This window comes from Salmo salar, chromosome ssa13 (assembly GCF_905237065.1).
Source record: "Salmo salar chromosome ssa13, Ssal_v3.1, whole genome shotgun sequence".
Taxonomy (NCBI): Eukaryota; Metazoa; Chordata; class Actinopteri; order Salmoniformes; family Salmonidae; genus Salmo; species Salmo salar.
In genome coordinates this window covers 46,782,306-46,800,874 of record NC_059454.1, presented here as the reverse complement: position 1 = coordinate 46,800,874, position 18,569 = coordinate 46,782,306, and the positions used below count along the sequence as shown (strand labels likewise).

At 43.4% G+C, this 18,569-nt stretch overlaps 1 pseudogene; it reads left to right on the top strand.

The window, feature by feature from the left end:
* LOC106567298 (serine/threonine-protein kinase mTOR-like) overlaps positions 1-18,569 on the top strand; it is a 153,861-nt pseudogene that overhangs the window by 9,491 nt on the left and 125,801 nt on the right.

The following is an 18,569-nucleotide window of genomic DNA, read 5'->3' as shown; positions in this document are numbered from 1 at the left end:
TAACAAGCTGCCATGCCGGTTTAGCCTACTAGGGCACATTCCTCTACCATTTCTTTGTAACGATACCTACTGTTTTGTATGCTTTCTGTGAATTACTTAGTTTAGTAAATAAATTATTTTAAGACAAATGATGTATGGATGACATAGTGAAGACTGGGTTCGTGCAGATAACCAACAATTAACGACGTTTGGAATGAGACTGACGAGGTAAACGAATACATCATTAAATCAGAAGACTCATAGATCAGATATTATGATATCTGAAAGTTATATCAGGAAAATTATAACTTTGTAATTTGAATATTTTCCTTGGTGCCCCGACTTCCTAGTTAATTACGTTACACAATTAATCAGTTTAATCGCATAATAATAATTACAGAGAGTTATTTGACCTACATGTCTTCAGTTTAATGATGCCAAAGACACGACACATCCTTATCATTTATCGCCCTCCAGGTTCCCTTGGAGAGTTCATCAATGAGCTTGACGCCTTGATAAGTTCCTTTCCTGAGGATGGCTCACTCCTCACAGTTCTGGGTGACTTTAACCTCCCTACGCCTACCTTTGACTCATTTCTCTCTGCCTCCTTCTTTCCACTCCTCTCCTCTTTTGACCTCACCCTCTCACCGTCCCCCCCTACTCACAAGGCAGGCAATACGCTTGACCTCATCTTTACTAGATGCGGTTCTTCTACTAATCTCACTGCAACTCCCCTCCAAGTCTCTGACCACTACTTTGTATCCTTTTCCCTCTCGCTCTCCTCCAACACTACTCACTCTGCCCCTACTCAGATGGTATTGCGCCGTCGCAACCTTCGCTCTCACTCTCCTGCTACTCTCTCCTCTTCCATCCTATCATCTCTTCCCTCTGCTCAATCCTTCTCCAACCAATCTCCTGATTCTGCCTCCTCAACCCTCCTCTCCTCCCTTTCTACATCCTTTGATTCTCTATGTCCCCTATCCTCCCGGCCGGCTCGGTCCTCCCCTCCTGCTCCGTGGCTTGACGACTCATTGCGAGCTCACAGAACTGGGCTCCGGGCAGCCGAGCGGAAATGGAGGAAAACTAGCCTCCCTGCGGACCTGGCATCTTTTCACTCCCTCCTCTCTACATTTTCTTCCTCTGTTTCTGCTGCTAAAGCCACTTTCTACCACTCTAAATTCCAAGCATCTGCCTCTAACTCTAGGAAGCTCTTTGCCACCTTCTCCTCCCTCCTGAATCCTCCTCCCCCCTCCTCCCTCTCTGCGGATGACTTCGTCAACCATTTTGAAAAGAAGGTTGATGACATCCGATCCTCGTTTGTTAAGTCAATCGACACCGCTGGTCCTGCTCACATTGCCCTACTCTATGCTTTGACCTCTTTCTCCCCTCTCTCTCCAGATGAAATCTTGCGACTTGTGACAGCCGGCCGCCCAACAACCTGCCCGCTTGACCCTATCCCCTCCTCTCTTCTCCAGACCATTTCCGGAGACCTTCTCCCTTACCTCACCTCGCTCATCAACTCATCCTTGACTGCTGGCTACGTCCCTTCCATCTTCAAGAGAGCGTGAGTTGCACCCCTTCTCAAAAAACCTACACTCGATCCCTCCGATGTCAACAACTACAGACCAGTATCCCTTCTTTCTTTTCTCTCCAAAACTCTTGAGCGTGCCGTCCTTGGCCAGCTCTCTTGCTATCTCTCAGAATGACCTTCCTGATCCAAATCAGTCAGGTTTCAAGACTGGTCATTCAACTGAGACTGCTCTTCTCTGTGTCAGGGAGACTCTCCGCACTGCTAAAGCTAACTCTCTCTCCTCTGCTCTCATCCTTCTAGACCTATCTGCTGCCTTTGATACTGTGAACCATCAGATCCTCCTCTCCACCCTCTCCGAGTTGGGCATCTCCGGCGCGGCTCACTCTTGGATTGCGTCCTACCTGACAGGTCGCTCCTACCAGGTGGCATGGCGAGAATCCGTCTCCGCACCACGTGCTCTCACCACTGGTGTCCCCCAGGGCTCTAGGCCCTCTCCTATTCTCGCTGTACACCAAGTCACTTGGCTCTGTCATATCCTCACATGGTCTCTCCTATCATTGCTACGGAGATGACACACAATTAATCTTCTCCTTTCCCCCTTCTGATAACCAGGTGGCGAATCGCATCTCTGCATGTCTGGCAGACATATCAGTGTGGATGACGGATCACCACCTGAAGCTGAACCTCGGCAAGACGGAGCTGCTCTTCCTCCCGGGGAAGGACTGCCCATTCCATGATCTCGCCATCACGGTTGACAACTCCATTGTGTCCTCCTCCCAGAGTGCTAAGGGCCTTGGCGTGACCCTGGACAACACCCTGTCGTTCTCTGCTAACAACAAGGCGGTGACCCGATTCTGTAGGTTCATCCTCTACAACATTCGCAGAGTACGACCCTGCCTTACACAGGAAGCGGCGCAGGTCCTAATCCAGGCACTTGTCATCTCCCGTCTGGATTACTGCAACTCGCTGTTGGCTGGGCTCCCTGCCTGTGCCATTAACCTCTATGGGACCGGCGGGACGAATTCGTCCCACCTACGTAACAGCCACTGCCATCCTGTGGCGCGATTTTCAAAATCTTCAAAATCATATTACTTCAATTTCTCAAACATATGACTATTTTACAGCCATTTAAAGATAAGACTCTCGTTAATCTAACCACACTGTCCGATTTCAAAAAGGCTTTACAACGAAAGCAAAACATTAGATTATGTCAGCAGAGTACCAAGCCAGAAATAATCAGACACCCATTTTTCAAGCCAGCATATAATGTCACCAAAACCCAGAAGACAGCTAAATGCAGCACTCACCTTTGATGATCTTCATCAGATGACAACCCTAGGACATTATGTTATACAATACATGCATGTTTTGTTCAATCAAGTTCATATTTATATCAAAAACCAGCTTTTTACATTAGCATGTGACGTTCAGAACTAGCATACCCCCCGCAAACTTACGGGGAATTCGCTAACATTTTACTAAATTACTCACGATAAACGTTCACAAAAAGCATAACAATTATTTTAAGAATTATAGATACAGACCTCCTCTATGCACTCGATATGTCCGATTTTAAAATAGCTTTTTGGTGAAAGCACATTTTGCAATATTCTAAGTACATAGCCCAGGCATCACGGGCTCGCTATTTAGACACCCGGCAAGTTTAGCACTCACCATAATCATATTTACTATTATAAAAATGTCATTACCTTTTGTTGTCTTCGTCAGAATGCACACCCAGGACGTCTACTTCAATAACAAATGTTGGTTTGGTCCAAAATAATCCATCGTTATATCCGAATAGCGGCGTTTTGTTCGTGCGTTCCAGACACTATCCGAAATAGTAAAGAAGTGTCGCGCTTGGCGCAATTCCTGACAATAAAATTCAAAGTATTCAATTGCCGTACGTCGAAGCATGTCAACCGCTGTTTAAAATCAATTTTTACGTCATTTTTCTCGTAGAAAAGCGATAAAATTCCGACAGGGAATCTCCTTTTCGGCAAACAGAGGAAAAAATCCCAAAGGCGGGGGCGGTCGGGGTCACGCGCATAAGCTAGTGTCTCTTGATGGGCCACTTGAGAAAGGCGATAATGTGTTTCAGCCTGGGGCTGGATTGACGACATTCTCTTTTTTCCCGGGCTCTGAGAGCCTATGGACGACGTGGGAAGTGTCACGTTAGAGCAGAGATCCTTAGTAAATGATAGAGATGGAAAAGAAGTTCAACAAATGGTCAGGCAGGCCACTTCCTGTAAAGGAATCTCTCAGGTTTTGACCTGCCATTTGAGTTCTGTTATACTCACAGACACCATTCAAACAGTTTTAGAAAATTTAGGGTGTTTTCTATCCATATGTAATAAGTATATGCATATTCTAGTTACTGAGTAGGAGTGGTAACCAGATTAAATCGGGTATGTTTTTTATCCAGCCGTGTCAATGCTGCCCCCTAGCCCTAACAGGTTAAACCCCTACAACTCATCCAGAACGCCGCAGCCCGTCTGGTGTTCAACCTTCCCAAGTTCTCTCACGTCACCCCGCTCCTCCGCACACTCCACTGGCTTCCAGTTGAAGCACGCATCTGCTACAAGACCATGGTACTTGCCTACGGAGCTGTGAGGGGAACGGCACCTCCGTACCTTCAGGCTCTGATCAGTCCCTACACCCAAACAAGGGCACTGCGTTCATCCACCTCTGGCCTGCTGGCCACCCTACCTCTGCGGAAGCACAGTTCCCGCTCAGCCCAGTCAAAACTGTTCGCTGCTCTGGCACCCATATGGTGGAACAAGCTCCCTCACGACGCCAGGACAGCGGAGTAAATCACTACCTTCTGGAGACACCTGAAACCCCACCTCTTTAAGGAATACCTGGGATAGATAAAGTAATCCTTCTAACCCCCCCTACCCCACCCCCCCAAATTAAAAAGATATAGATGTACTATTGTAAAGTGGTTGTTCCACTGGATATCATAAAGTGAATGCACCAATCTGTAAGTCGCTCTGGATAAGAGCGTCTGCTAAATGACGTAAATGTAAAATGTAAATGTAATTATTTACAGGGAAGACTTACTCATTGTCATCACCAACATCAACAGAGAGTGTGGGGAAGGTGGACGTTAACCTCTCTGGGCTAGGCGGGACGAATTCGTCCCACCTACGTAACAGCCACTTGCAGCCTGTGGCGCGATTTTCAAAACCTTAAAAATCCTATTACTTCAATTTCTCAAACATGACTATTTTACAGCTATTTAAAGACAAGACTCTCGTTAATCTAACCACACTGTCCGATTTCAAAAAGGCTTTACAACGAAAGCAAAACATTAGATTATGTCAGCAGAGTACCAAGCCAGAAATAATCAGACACCCATTTTTCAAGCCAGCATATAATGTCACAAAAACCCAGAAGACAGCTAAATGCAGCACTCACCTTTGATGATCTTCATCAGATGACAACCCTAGGACATTATGTTATACAATACATGCATGTTTTGTTCAATCAAGTTCATATTTATATCAAAAACCAGCTTTTTACATTAGCATGTGACGTTCAGAACTAGCATACCCCCCGCAAACTTCCGGGGAATTCGCTAACATTTTACTAAATTACTCACGATAAACGTTCACAAAAAGCATAACAATTATTTTAAGAATTATAGATACAGACCTCCTCTATGCACTCGATAAGTCCGATTTTAACCTGTTAGGGCTAGGGGGCAGTATTGACACGTCTGAATAAAAAACATACCCGATTTAATCTGGTTACCACTCCTACCCAGTAACTAGAATATGCATATACTTATTACATATGGATAGAAAACACCCTAAAGTTTCTACGCTTTTCTACGAGAAAAATGGCGTAAAAATTGATTTTAAACAGCGGTTGACATGCTTCGAAGTACGGTAATGGAATATTTAGAATTTTGTCACGAATTGCGCCATGCGCGCGACACTTCTTTACCATTTCGGATAGTGTCTGGAACGCACGAACAAAACGCCGCTATTCGGATATAACGATGGATTATTTTGGACCAAATCAACATTTGTTATTGAAGTAGCAGTCCTGGGTGTGCATTCTGACGAAGACAACAAAAGGTAATCAAACTTTTATAATAGTAAATATGATTATGGTGAGTGCTAAACTTGCCGGGTGTCTAAATAGCGAGCCCGTGATGCCTGGGCTATGTACTTAGAATATTGCAAAATGTGCTTTCACCAAAAAGCTATTTTAAGGCAGGAGGAAAGGGCAGAGCCAAAGGCAGGAGACGTAGTGTCGTAGAACGATATATTTATTGCACCGAAAAACCACTCGGCGTAACAAAAGGGCATAGGGTGCGCCCAGAGACCACACGGGAACACAGTAAACCCCCAGAAAACAAAAATACGCACGGGGCGCAGCCCGGCAAATACAGTATTCCTCCAGCGAGAATCCGCTGGGGAAAAATGTGCAAAAAGCACAGAACGTTCACAGACCTGCCCGCTGACAAACAAACAATCCCGCACAAAGACGAACCCAAAGAAACAAACTAAATACCTCCCCACTAATGACAGACAAGAGACAGGTGCGGGCTAGATCAGACAAAAACCAAAGAACACAGAAACATAGATCGGTGGCAGCTAGTAGACCGGCGACGACGACCGCCGAGCGCCGCCCGACCGAGGAGAGGCGCCATCCTCGGTGAATACTGTGACACATATGGTATCAAGGGCCATTGCTTACCGAACTGTTAGTTGTTGATGAACAATTTGAGATGTTACAATGTACAACTTCTCACCAGTGATGTAGATAATTCTGTCTATCACAAAGATACATCTACCTTATCAGTTTGTGGTTTCCATCAAGGTGCCATAACGAGTTTGGTCCAGCAACACGACATGACCTTCTATGCAGCCTCTGCGACATGGCTCTGAGGACAGCCACCCTCGGGTTAACACGAAGTATGCTGTCCCTCACTCTTTCGTCTCTGCACCAAGAGCCCTTAATTGTGATCGAACAGCCTCCGGTCCACGTTTGTCGTTCCCAGCCACCAAGTCCTTAATCTTTTCATCCAGAGCCAAGTCTGACATGTCAGAATATAACGGTGCATGTGACAGATTGAAGTGTCTGGGAAAAAAAGGAACAATGGACAGGGATGAGGTAATGCATAACATCATAATAATTTTAAAGTCCTGTCTTGATTGTAGTCATTCTAAATTGTTTGATTGGTAAGAAGCTGGAAACCATGCATCTAAAGTCTGTAGTTTATAGCATTACTCCCAAGCACAACTGGAAACCATGCATCTAAAGTCTGTAGTTTATAGCATTACTCCCAAGAACAACTGGAAACCATGCATCTAAAGTCTGTAGTTTATAGCATTACTCCCAAGAACAACTAAAAACCATGCATCTAAAGTCTGTAGTTTATAGCATTACTCTGAAGAACAACTGGAAACCATACATCTAAAGTCTGTAGTTTATAGCATTACTCCGAAGAACAACTGGAAACCATGCATCTAAAAGTCTGTAGTTTATAGCATTACTCCGAAGAACAACTGGAAACCATGCATCTAAAATCTGTAGTTTATAGCATTACTCCGAAGAACAACTGGAAACCCTGCATCTAAAGTCTGTAGTTTATAGCATTACTCCCAAGAACAACTGACCTTAGACGACGTTTGACTGTCGATTGGGACACATGTAGAATATCTGCCATCTGAGACACACAAAGCACAGGACATCAGAAACTTCAGTTGCCCTTGAGTGATGGCATAACAAGGTGCACCTCTAGGTCCTCTCCAAGTCCAAGGAGCCCGGTAACCGGAACTGGCTGTAACAATAATACACTGTGTTTAGGCTACTTAATGTATTGTGATACAGCCCACCCCCCTCATTTTAAATTATAGTAACTGTCACAAATTGTGGCCAAGTAATGTTTTTATAATATTGGATTGTAAAGCCAAGACATAAATAGAAATGTTGACCAAGAACAAATACAATGGGCAGCAGGAGAATGAAGAGTGAAAAAACCCCCCCAAAAAACAACCGTAAACCCAACCACACCCAACATTTATCAGCCTCTCCCTAGCCCACTCAAGGCTTCTCTGCATGGTTTCCATTCTGCAAGACGACAGTTTGGCGAAAATAGAGACCATGGATGGGACTGAGATTCCTGTTCAAACAGTGCCATAGTACTAACGTTAACGTTCCTGGTGTCGAGTCACGTCAATTCGAATCTGGTATTAGAACAAATTATTTGGCAAAGAGTAACTCAAGTTTTCTTTGTTCTTTAATTATTCCAAACACTTGAATGGTAAATATGTTGTTCGTATATATACGGTCTCCCTGTAACACCACGCAGGGCAGACAGAGAAGAGAAGGTCACATCCTATTGTTCTCCCTTATATACTCTGACAGAGATAGTTCCCGTTCAATGCTGGCCTGTCAGAGGGAGGATGAGCGTGGTTTAAACTTGCTCATCCTAACGTCGGCGTGCAGGCTGGTCCCAGCCTCGTGACGCACTTCCTGTCGCCGGGTGTAGTTCTTGTCTTCAGCAGTTGACTTATCTGTAGTTTATATACTTAATATTGTAGCATAGCTTCCCCGGTATATTATATAGGTTATGCAAACAAATAGCCAGTTCAACCCTAACAATGGTTTATTTTGTTAATTTCTACATCATAGGCTTAGATGAAATATTCACATTTCAAAGGGTATTCAAAAGTAATATCTATGCTGTTGGATAGTTGATATGTTGTAGATATTAGCAAAGTTTTTACAGGGTTGTCCTAGGTCAAATGAGCTTTGTGAGCTTTGTAAATGTTTTCATGCTAATCGCGAGCTAGCGCGGCTAAAGATGGGTAGCATTGAAATTATAGCTAGCCAGCCAGCCTGCCTGAAGTTTTAGACCTTCAGTTGTTGTTTTGCCTAAAAATACAAAAACATGTTTGACGTCAGTACTCCTCGATAATAAGTCACATTTATGTAACTAGCAGGGCTGTAAAAATTATTACAAGATGGCGCGACGTTCACTGTCGCTATGGCCGGGGGGGCGGCTAAGGAACGTTAACAAGTGAACTAGTAACTAATTTAGCAATCCTGTCACGGCTGTCAAAAGGAGAGGACCAAGGTGCAGCGTGTGTGTAGTTCCACATTTTATTTATACTGTGGAAACTATGCAATACATCAAAATACTGATATGACAAAACAACAAACACGTGACGCAGAGGAGAAACAAACACTACTCAAAAATAAATCACCCACAAATCCCAGGAAGAAAATCCCTACTTAAATATGATCTCCAATTAGAGACAACGAGTACCAGCTGCCTCCAATTGGAGATCATCCCAAACAAGCCAACATAGAAATACAAAAACGAGAACCTAAGAACATAGAAATAGAAAACATAGAAAAACACAAAACACCCCCTGACCTACTCTACCATAGAAAATAACATCTTACTATGGTCAGGACGTGACAAATCCAGCCATTTACATACCAGCATTCATTACAACAAAATATATATATTCTACATATACTAGCTAAATATAAAATACTCCCATGGCCTAATCAGACTTACAACATTAGCGACACATAGGCCTAAGTTACTTGCACTGCTGTCTCAGTGTCTGAGCCTCCAACATAGCTGCATAGCCAAACACAGACCCGTCCTCTGTGTTAGCTAGCAGATCAACTTTATGATTAAGTAATAATAGTATTTAAAAATAATCAACCTTGTTAACGTGGACCGAAGGGCATCAGGTCCAGAATTATCAGCGAGCAGAAGCTGAGTGCAGCCATTTAGGGTCTGTTTGCAGCGGATATGGAAGTTCCTTCTCGCCATCTTCAATTGTGATGTTGTTGCATCAAACTGACTGTACACCGATTTAATGAAAGGAGGAGCTAGGGAAATTGGCTGGTAAAATTAGCGTGTGTAGGTGTATATTTAACAGCTGTAGGGTGTGGGGGACCACTTGCAGCCGTTTATTTAGCACATTTGCACTTGCTTATTTGACACGTGTAGGCGTTAATTTAGCGCCTGTAGACGTTAATTTAACGCTTGCACGCATTAATTTAGCGCCTGCACCTGCTTACTTTACTAACACAACATAAAAAATATTGCGTTTTGACCACGTGCTTTAAGACCCAAACAGCATTCCATACTGGAGTGGCTTGACGCTGATAGGCACCATGCTGCAGTGAGTGTGATACGGGCCACTGCTTTGCTTTAGGGGCTGGCTTAGATGAGGGGCTTTTAGCTAAACTAAATCACTAATTTTACATTTTTTTAACATTTTAGTCATTTAGCAGACGCTCTTATCCAGAGCGACTTACAGTAGTGAATGCATACATTTCATAAAAAAAATTGTAAATTATTTTTCCCCCCGTACTGGCCCACAACCCTGGCGTTGCAAACACCATGCTCTACCAACTGAGCCACACGGGACACTAGACAGCTAGCCTACCATTAGACACTAATGCACAGCCAATCCATCCAACAAGTATAAGTTAAGGACAGTAGGCCTATAACGTGACTCTCAGATGAGGTTAAAATTCAGTTAGAAGCATTCGATTTTGCAATGGCATAGGCCTACATTATTTTGGATTTGTGTGCCCTTGAGAACTTTTCACGCTGAAACATAATGAAATGTTACGCAGTAGAGGTCGACCGATTCTGATTTTTCAGCACCTATACCGATTATTGGAGGACCAAAATATATATATATATATATATATATATATATATATATATATATATATATATATATACATATATACACATATATACACACACACACACTTACAACAATACTGAATGAACAAATTTTAACTTAATATAATACATCAATAAAATCAATTTAGTATCAAATAAATAATGAAACATGTTGAATTTGGTTTAAATAATGAAAAAACAGTGTTGGAGAAGAAAGTAAAAGTGCAATATGTGCCATGTAAAAAAGCTGATGTTTAAGTTCCTTGCTCAGAACATGAGAACATATGAAAGCTGGTGGTTCCTTTTAACTATGAGTCTTCAATATTACCAGGTAAAAAGTTTTAGGTTGTAGTTATTATAGGACTATTTCTCTCTATACCACTTGTATTTCATATACCTTTGACTATTGGATGTTCTAATAGGTACTTTAGTATTGCCAGCCTAATCTCGGGAGTTGATAGGCTTGAAGTCATAAACAGCGCAATGCTTGAAGCACAGCGAAGAGCTGCTGGCAAATGCACGAAAGTGCTGTTTGAATGAATGCTTATGAGCCTGCTGGTGCCTACCACCGCTCAGTCAGACTGCTCTATCAAATCATAGACTTAATTATAATAACACACAGAAATACGAGCCTTAGGTCATTAATATGGTCAAATCCGGAAACAAAACGTTTATTCTTTCAGTGAAATACGGAACCATTACGTATTTTATCTAACGGGTTGCATCCATGAGTCTAAATATTGCTGTTACATTACACAACCTTCAACATTATGTCATAATTATGTAAAATTCTGGCAAATTAATTACGGTCTTTGTTAGGAAGAAATGGTCTTCACATAGTTCGCAACGAGCCAGGCGGCCCAAACTGCTGCATATACCCTGACTCTGCTTGCACAGAACGCAAGAAAAGTGACACAATTTCCGAGTTAAAAGAAATTAATGTTAGCAGGCAATATTAACTAAATATGCAGGTTTAAAAATATATACTTGTGTATTGATTTTAAGAAAGGCATTGATGTTTATGGTTAGGTACATTGGTGCAACGACAGCTTGTTAAATCACCCGTTTGGCGAAGTAGGCTATGATTCAAGGACAAATTAACAGGCACCGCATCGATTATATGCAACGCAGGACAAGCTAGATAAACTAGTAATATCAACCATGTGTAGTTAACTAGCGATTATGTTAAGATTCATTGTTTTTATATGATAAGTTTAATGCTAGCTAGCTAGCTAGCACCTTACCATGGCTCCTTGCTACACTCGCATAACAGGTAGTCAGCCTGCCACGCAGTCTCCTCATGGAGTGCAATGCAATCGGACATAATCGGTGTCCAAAAATGCAGATTACCGATTGTTATGGAAACTTGAAATCGCCCCTAATTAAATCGGCCATTCCGATTAACCGGTCGACCTCTATTACGCAGGCATAGTTACACTGTTACATAGTGCATTTTCCCGGATCTCCAAGATCCATGATTCGTACAGGGTTTAAGTATGTTTCTTTCAAAGTTCAAGTAAATTGTTAAAAGCTTAATAATGACATAACACTGTGATAAATGTAAGGGAAGAAAGGTAGTGTTTTATGTCACGATATGTGAAGACTAAGCATTAACTCATGAATTATGGACTTTCCAGGCTACAAAAGACATCAATGTGTCTGCAAGACATCAATTAATGTAGGCCTAATCAATGGCTGAATGTCATTGGGCACACTTTTTGGTGTTTTGTAAGAGATGTCTATTTCCATTCTTCAAATGGCGTGAGTAGGCTGGCTATACAAGCAGTTTGGATGATGGAATGTTGGAGTGGACGAACACGCACAGGTAGCCTACTTTTTGAAGTGATTTATTTGACAATCAGATGAAAATATCATGACTGGCTGTGTTCATGCCACTTTAAAAAGGTAATATTTTTTATTTAAATGACTTCTATTATTAAATTCATAAATAGAGACCCCCCCGGATGTCATTGCGTAATTCGCACACTGCCCAAATGGATCCAATCAAAAAGGGATAGTTAGGCCGAGGCCTGTTGCCTTCCTGTAGCATACATTAGGTAATTCTAGCAACATTGAAGAATACAAACATGGTGGTGCTAGCACAGATAGTACAATGAGACATATTTCACAGGATGTATAAACGTGAAGCATCCAGTTGGCGGTTCCACTCACTGCCAAATATGGTAGTGAGAGGAAGCCCACTGGCAGGCAGTGGATTTTGGCCAACATTCTGCAAATTCTCATCAATTAAACATTTGATCTCAATAAAGTTCTGTTTCAAAAAACTATAATCTGTTATAAACAGAGTGGACTATGTATTATAGACTTTACAGTAGGCGTTCGCTAACGGAAATATGTAGATCCATACTAGAACGCGCCAATGGGATATTGCTAGCGAGTGCTTGGCTCTGCCAACCATGACTCATTTGTCCCATTGGAAACAACAACCTGTGGCCTATCTTGGTTAAGTTATAAAAAATCTTTGGTGCAAGTGCAGTATTCAAGCCTCTGTCATAGTCAGTTGATCACATCCATGCAGGACAATTAGGTCACTGCAGACAGAGAAAAGTGAATCAAAGTATGAGAAGTCCCTAACAGCCAACAATCAAAAATTGTAATTGATTGAAATACAAAAGGCAATGTATATTTGACTCTTACTAATAATAAAATTAGTGACGGTGAAAAGGGTAGTAGTAACACGGTTAGTACAGTTGTTTTTCCAAGGTTCTATAGTATGGCATTTTAATGACACTTTTTTTTGCTTTTTTTGTCAACAACAAGCTTTCATTTCATATGTAAACTAGCACAAGATGAGGACTCTGGTAGAGAGCTGCTATTTCCGCAAGCTCATGGAGGAGCGCTTTGTCCAGGTGCCATTTAGTGTTTTACTTTCCAGTGAAGAAGACACTTTGAAGGTTGAATCCAAGCTTGACATAAAGGGTATTAGGCAGAGTGGTTCTCAATCTGAGGTCAGTAAAGGGGAACCAGTCGTGGGATGTTGCTGACCATTCCCTCAGATAGTTGTCTGACTCCGACACCGATTTATCAAATACATATCTAATCAATTTGTATTTGTCACATGCTTTGTAAACATCAGGTTTAGACTAACAGTGAAAGGCTTATTTACGGGCCCTTCCCAATAATACAGAGAGAAAAATGTAAAAATAATAGAAAGATAATAACACGAGGAATAATATACAATGAGTAACGATAACGTGGCTATATACCAGTGGTGTTCAGTACTGTTTAAGATGAGATTTTATTTTTCAAGAGCATTGTCAAGGACGTCGTTAGGATAGGACCAAGGCGCAGCGGGTAAAGTGCTCATCTTCTTAATTTATTATAAATAACACTTAAACAAAAGAAACAAACAACGAAACTATACAGGAAATAACCACCCACAAAACACAAGTGAAACAAACCTCAACTAAATACGACAACCAGCTGCCTCTAATTGTAGGTCCTACCAAAAACCCAACATAGAAATAGAAAACTAGATGAAAACATAGAACCTAAACCAAAAACACCAAAACATACAAAACAAACACCCCCTACCACGGCCTGATCAAACTACAATGACAAATAACCCCTTTTACTGGTCAGGACGTGACAAGCATGGCCTTATTTCTATTACAGCATATTGGATGACTGTCATTCATATTCCATGCACCCAGTTCAATGTAACAGCGATAGGTTTAGGCTACTACATGATACTCTAATTTTCCCTATACCCATCATGAGGTTGCTACAACCTAGCCTAAGAATGAAAGTTTACAATGTAGGTGCACACAGGTTGAGAGACAAATTTCAGGTGACAGATATTGACACATGGACAGCCAGTGACATTCAGTACCGCCTTGCACACTCTTGCCTGCATCTAGCTGATATAGGGCATAATCATTAGTCCAACAGTTGCAAACAAGAATATCTATTGAACAAATTCAGATATGTTTATCCCCGTTTTGTTGCTTTTAAGAAACTTTTTCAACAGAATCAGTGGAATGAATACACCCCTGATCACACGTATAAACACAGTTCACTTTAATAAAAGCCACGTTGTATTCCTTCTCCCATCTACGTGCTCTCCTCCTCTCACCTCTTCCCTTCGCTTGTGGAGTTCAATGCACAACACATCAGCTGTATGTGACCAGGCGAAAGAACCTTTCCATACCAAACCGCTACACACATCCTACATCGTTGTCACCATATTAGCTAAAGTAACGTCATAGTCAGCATAGCTAATAGAACTAACGCGTTAGTAGACCCGCAACAATCATGCAGTAACATTAGCGTATCATCAATAAACAGTTACACCGGCGGGCACCGGTGGCAAAAAATGAGTAAGACCAAAAGCTTACCTTGACTTGGAAGAGTTTCAGTTTTGTGTTGGAAAGTCATAGCCAGCTAGCTAACATAGCATCCCTCTGTTTGAGCATGATGTTTCAGTATGCTAAACTAGTGTGGTATCCCAGGAGGTCTACCCTGGGGGATGGTAATAGAGGGGAGCCAGCAGAAGCAACAGGCTCTCCAGGAGCAAGCACTGGAGGAGCAGCACCAACAAAACCGCAGACTGGTAGCGGAGGTAGCCCAGTTGACGGTTGGGAGTGCTCAGGTGTCTGGCCCGAATCAGTTCCTGGTTCAGTTAAGGGAGGAAGATGACGTGGAGTCGTATTTGTGCACCTTCGAGAGGACGGCACAGAAGGAAGGATGGCCCAAGCCCAAGTGGGCCAGCCTGTTGGCACCCTACCTCTCTGGGAAGACACAGAAGGCCTACTTTGATTTGAACACTGACCAGGCAGCGAATTATGAGGGACTCAAACGGGAGATACTGAGCCGTTATGGGTTCAATCTCGCACGCCGTGCACAACTGGTCCACGACTGGGCCTTTGACACCACCCTTTCCCCCCGTGCTCAGATGAGCGACCTGGTGCACTTGACCAAGGGCTGGCTACTGACGGAAGTACCGTCCCTCCCGATGCTCGACAGGCTCGTCCTGGATAAATACCTTTGAGCCCTGCCAAACAAGATGAAGAAGACGGTGAGCATGCAGAACCCCCAGAGCCTGGAGGAATTGCTGACCGCGGTGGTAACTCACCAGAACACCCAGGACCTGCTGAGAGGGGCCGGGGCGGAGAGAGGAGACGCGGCGAGGGGGACGAACAACACAAAGAGAGGCGAGGGGCTGAAGGGGGCCCGGATGGAACCAGCCGAGGCTGTGAAGCGGGAGGGTGATCCAAACCGACGACGTCGGCGGCTGCTGGACCAAGATCAGCGACGCTGCTATGAGTGCGGTGAGCCGAGGCACCTCGCGTGGAGATGTCCCGGCCGGGAGGAGGCCATGCCCTCCGCATCCCCCAGCTCTAGGGTAACCCGGATGGTGAGTTACGTCACCTCCTGTTGGGCGCACACCGAGACGGCCCCTCCTATGGTTGCTGTACGAATCGATGGCATCGACACCAGCACTCTGTTGGACTCCGGCAGCATGGTGACCCTGGCCCACCCACAGTGGCTCACACTGGTATGTGAAGCTGGACAGGAGAAGCAGGTACGGAGAGTCAGACATTTATTCAGACGTAGAACAAGACAGTAAGCCTATCTTGATTGCAACCGTCATTTCCGGTCACAACTTGCAGACTTGTTTAAGTGCTGCTGTGCGTTTTGTTGCTAACCTTACTTTGCTACCTGACAACTTTACGTTTTTTTACTTTTAATTATCGTTTATATTTTTAGTTTTTCCCTCACTCAACTTTTTTTCATTCAACTTTTTCAATCCTTATCTGGACCTCCACCAGCCAAAACTAAGTAGTAACATTAACATGATGCCTTCTAATTGCAGTCGCTGTACTCATAACATACAGGAGAACAATCGCCTTACAGCGAGGATAGTGGACGCAATCGTTAGGCAAGGGTAATTTCAGTGTAGGAAAGGATGAAACAGCGTCTGTGCCACCAGTAAGTACAGATAGTAGTATAAATCCCCTCACACGGTCCCCGCAGACGGACAACTTACTCATGGCTTCTGGAGGGAAATGCTGTAGGAATGCTCAACCGGTGTCGCTCATTCAGCCGACAGAAACTTTCAACCAGTTCTCCCCATTAAGCAGTGAGTCGGAGTCAGAGGCCGAGCCTTCTCTGGTCTCTACTCCTCCCGTTATGGGGTCTGAGACTCCGAAGCCTCCCACCATTAGCTCTGACAAATTGAAAACCCTAGTCATTGGCGACTCCATTACCCGCAGTATTAGACTTAAAACGAATCATCCAGCGATCATACACTGTTTACTAGGGGGCAGGGCTACCGACGTTAAGGCTAATCTGAAGATGGTGCTGGCTAAAGCTAAAACTGGTGAGTGTAGAGAGTATAGGGATATTGTTATCCACGTCGGCACCAACAATGTTAGGATGAAACAGTCAGAGGTCACCAAGCGCAACATAGCTTCAGTGTGTAAATCAGCTAGAAAGATGTGTCGGCATCGAGTAATTGTCTCTGGCCCCCTCCCAGTTAGAGGGAGTGACGAGCTCTACAGCAGAGTCTCACAACTCAATCGTTGGTTGAAAACTGTTTTCTGCCCCTCCCAAAAGATAGAATTTGTAGATAATTGGCCCTCTTTCTTGGACTCACCCACAAACAGGACCAAGCCTGGCCTGTTGAGGAGTGACTTGACTCCATCCTAGCTGGAGGGGTGCTCTCATCTTATCTACGAACATAGACAGGGCTCTAACTCCCCTAGCTCCACAATGAAATAGGGTGCAGGCCAGGCAGCAGGCTGTTAGCCAGCCTGCCAGCTTAGTGGAGTCTGCCACTAGCACAGTCAGTGCAGTCAGCTCAGCTATCCCCATTGAGATCATGTCTGTGCCTCGACCTAGGTTGGGCAAAACTAAACAAGGCGGTGTTTAGTTCCATTCCTGCCATTATTGAAAGAGATTGTGATACCTCACATCTCAAAATAGGGCTACTTAATGTTAGATCCCTCACTTCCAAGGCAGTTATGGTCAATGAACTAATCACTGATCATATTCTTGATGTGATTAGCCTGACTGAAACATGGCTTAAGCCTGATGAATTTACTGTGTTAAATGAGGCCTCACCTCCTGGTTACACTAGTGACCATATCCCCCGCGCATCCCGCAAAGGCAGAGGTGTTGCTAACATTTACGATAGCAAATTTCAATTTACAAAACCAAAAAAAATGGACGTTTTCATCTTTTGAGCTTCTAGTCATGGAATCTATGCAGCCTACTCAATCACTTTTTATAGCTACTGTTTACAGGCCTCCTGGGCCATATACAGCGTTCCTCACTGAGTCCCCTGAATTCCTATCGGACCTTGTAGTCATAGCAGACAATATTCCAATTTTTGGTGACTTTAATATTCACATGGAAAAGTCCACAGACCCACTCCAAAAGGCTTTCAGAGCCATCATCGACTCAGTGGGTTTTGTCCAACATGTCTCCGGACCTACTCATTGCCACAGTCATACTCTGGACCTAGTTTTGTCCCATGAAATAAATGTTGTGGATCTTAATGTTTTACCTCATAATCCTGGACTATCAGACCACCATTTTATTACGTTTGCAATCGCAACAAATAATCTGCTCAGACCCCAACCAAGGATTATCAAAAGTCGTGCTATAAATTCTCAGACAACCCAAAGATTCCTTGATGCCCTTCCAGACTCCCTCTGCCTACCCAAGGACGTCAGAGGACAAAAATCAGTTAACCACCTAACTGAGGAACTCAATTTAAACTTGCGCAATACCCTAGATGCAGTTGCACCCCTTAAAACTAAAAACATTTGCCATAAGAAACTAGCTCCCTGGTATACAGAAAATACCCGAGCTCTGAAGCAAGCTTCCAGAAAATTGGAACGGAAATGGCGCCACGCCAAACTGGAAGTCTTCCGACTAGCTTGGAAAGAGAGTCCCGTGCAGTATCGAAGAGCCCTCACTGCTGCTCGATCATCCTATTGTTCCAACTTAATTGAGGAAAATAACAACAATCCAAAATGTATTTTTGATACTGTCGCAAAGCTAACTAAAAAGCAGCATTCCCCAAGAGAGGATGGCTTTCACTTCAGCAGTAATAAATTCATGAACTTCTTTGAGGAAATGATCATGATCATTAGAAAGCAAATTACGGACTCCTCTTTAAATCTGCGTATTCCTCCAAAGCTCAGTTGTCCTGAGTCTACACAACTCTGCCAGGACCTAGGATCAAGGAAGACACTCAAGTGTTTTAGTACTATATCTCTTGACACAATGATGAAAATAATCATGACCTCTAAACCTTCAAGCTGCATACTGGACCCTATTCCAACTAAACTACTGAAAGAGCTGCTTCCTGTGCTTGGCCCTCCTATGTTGAACATAATAAACGGCTCT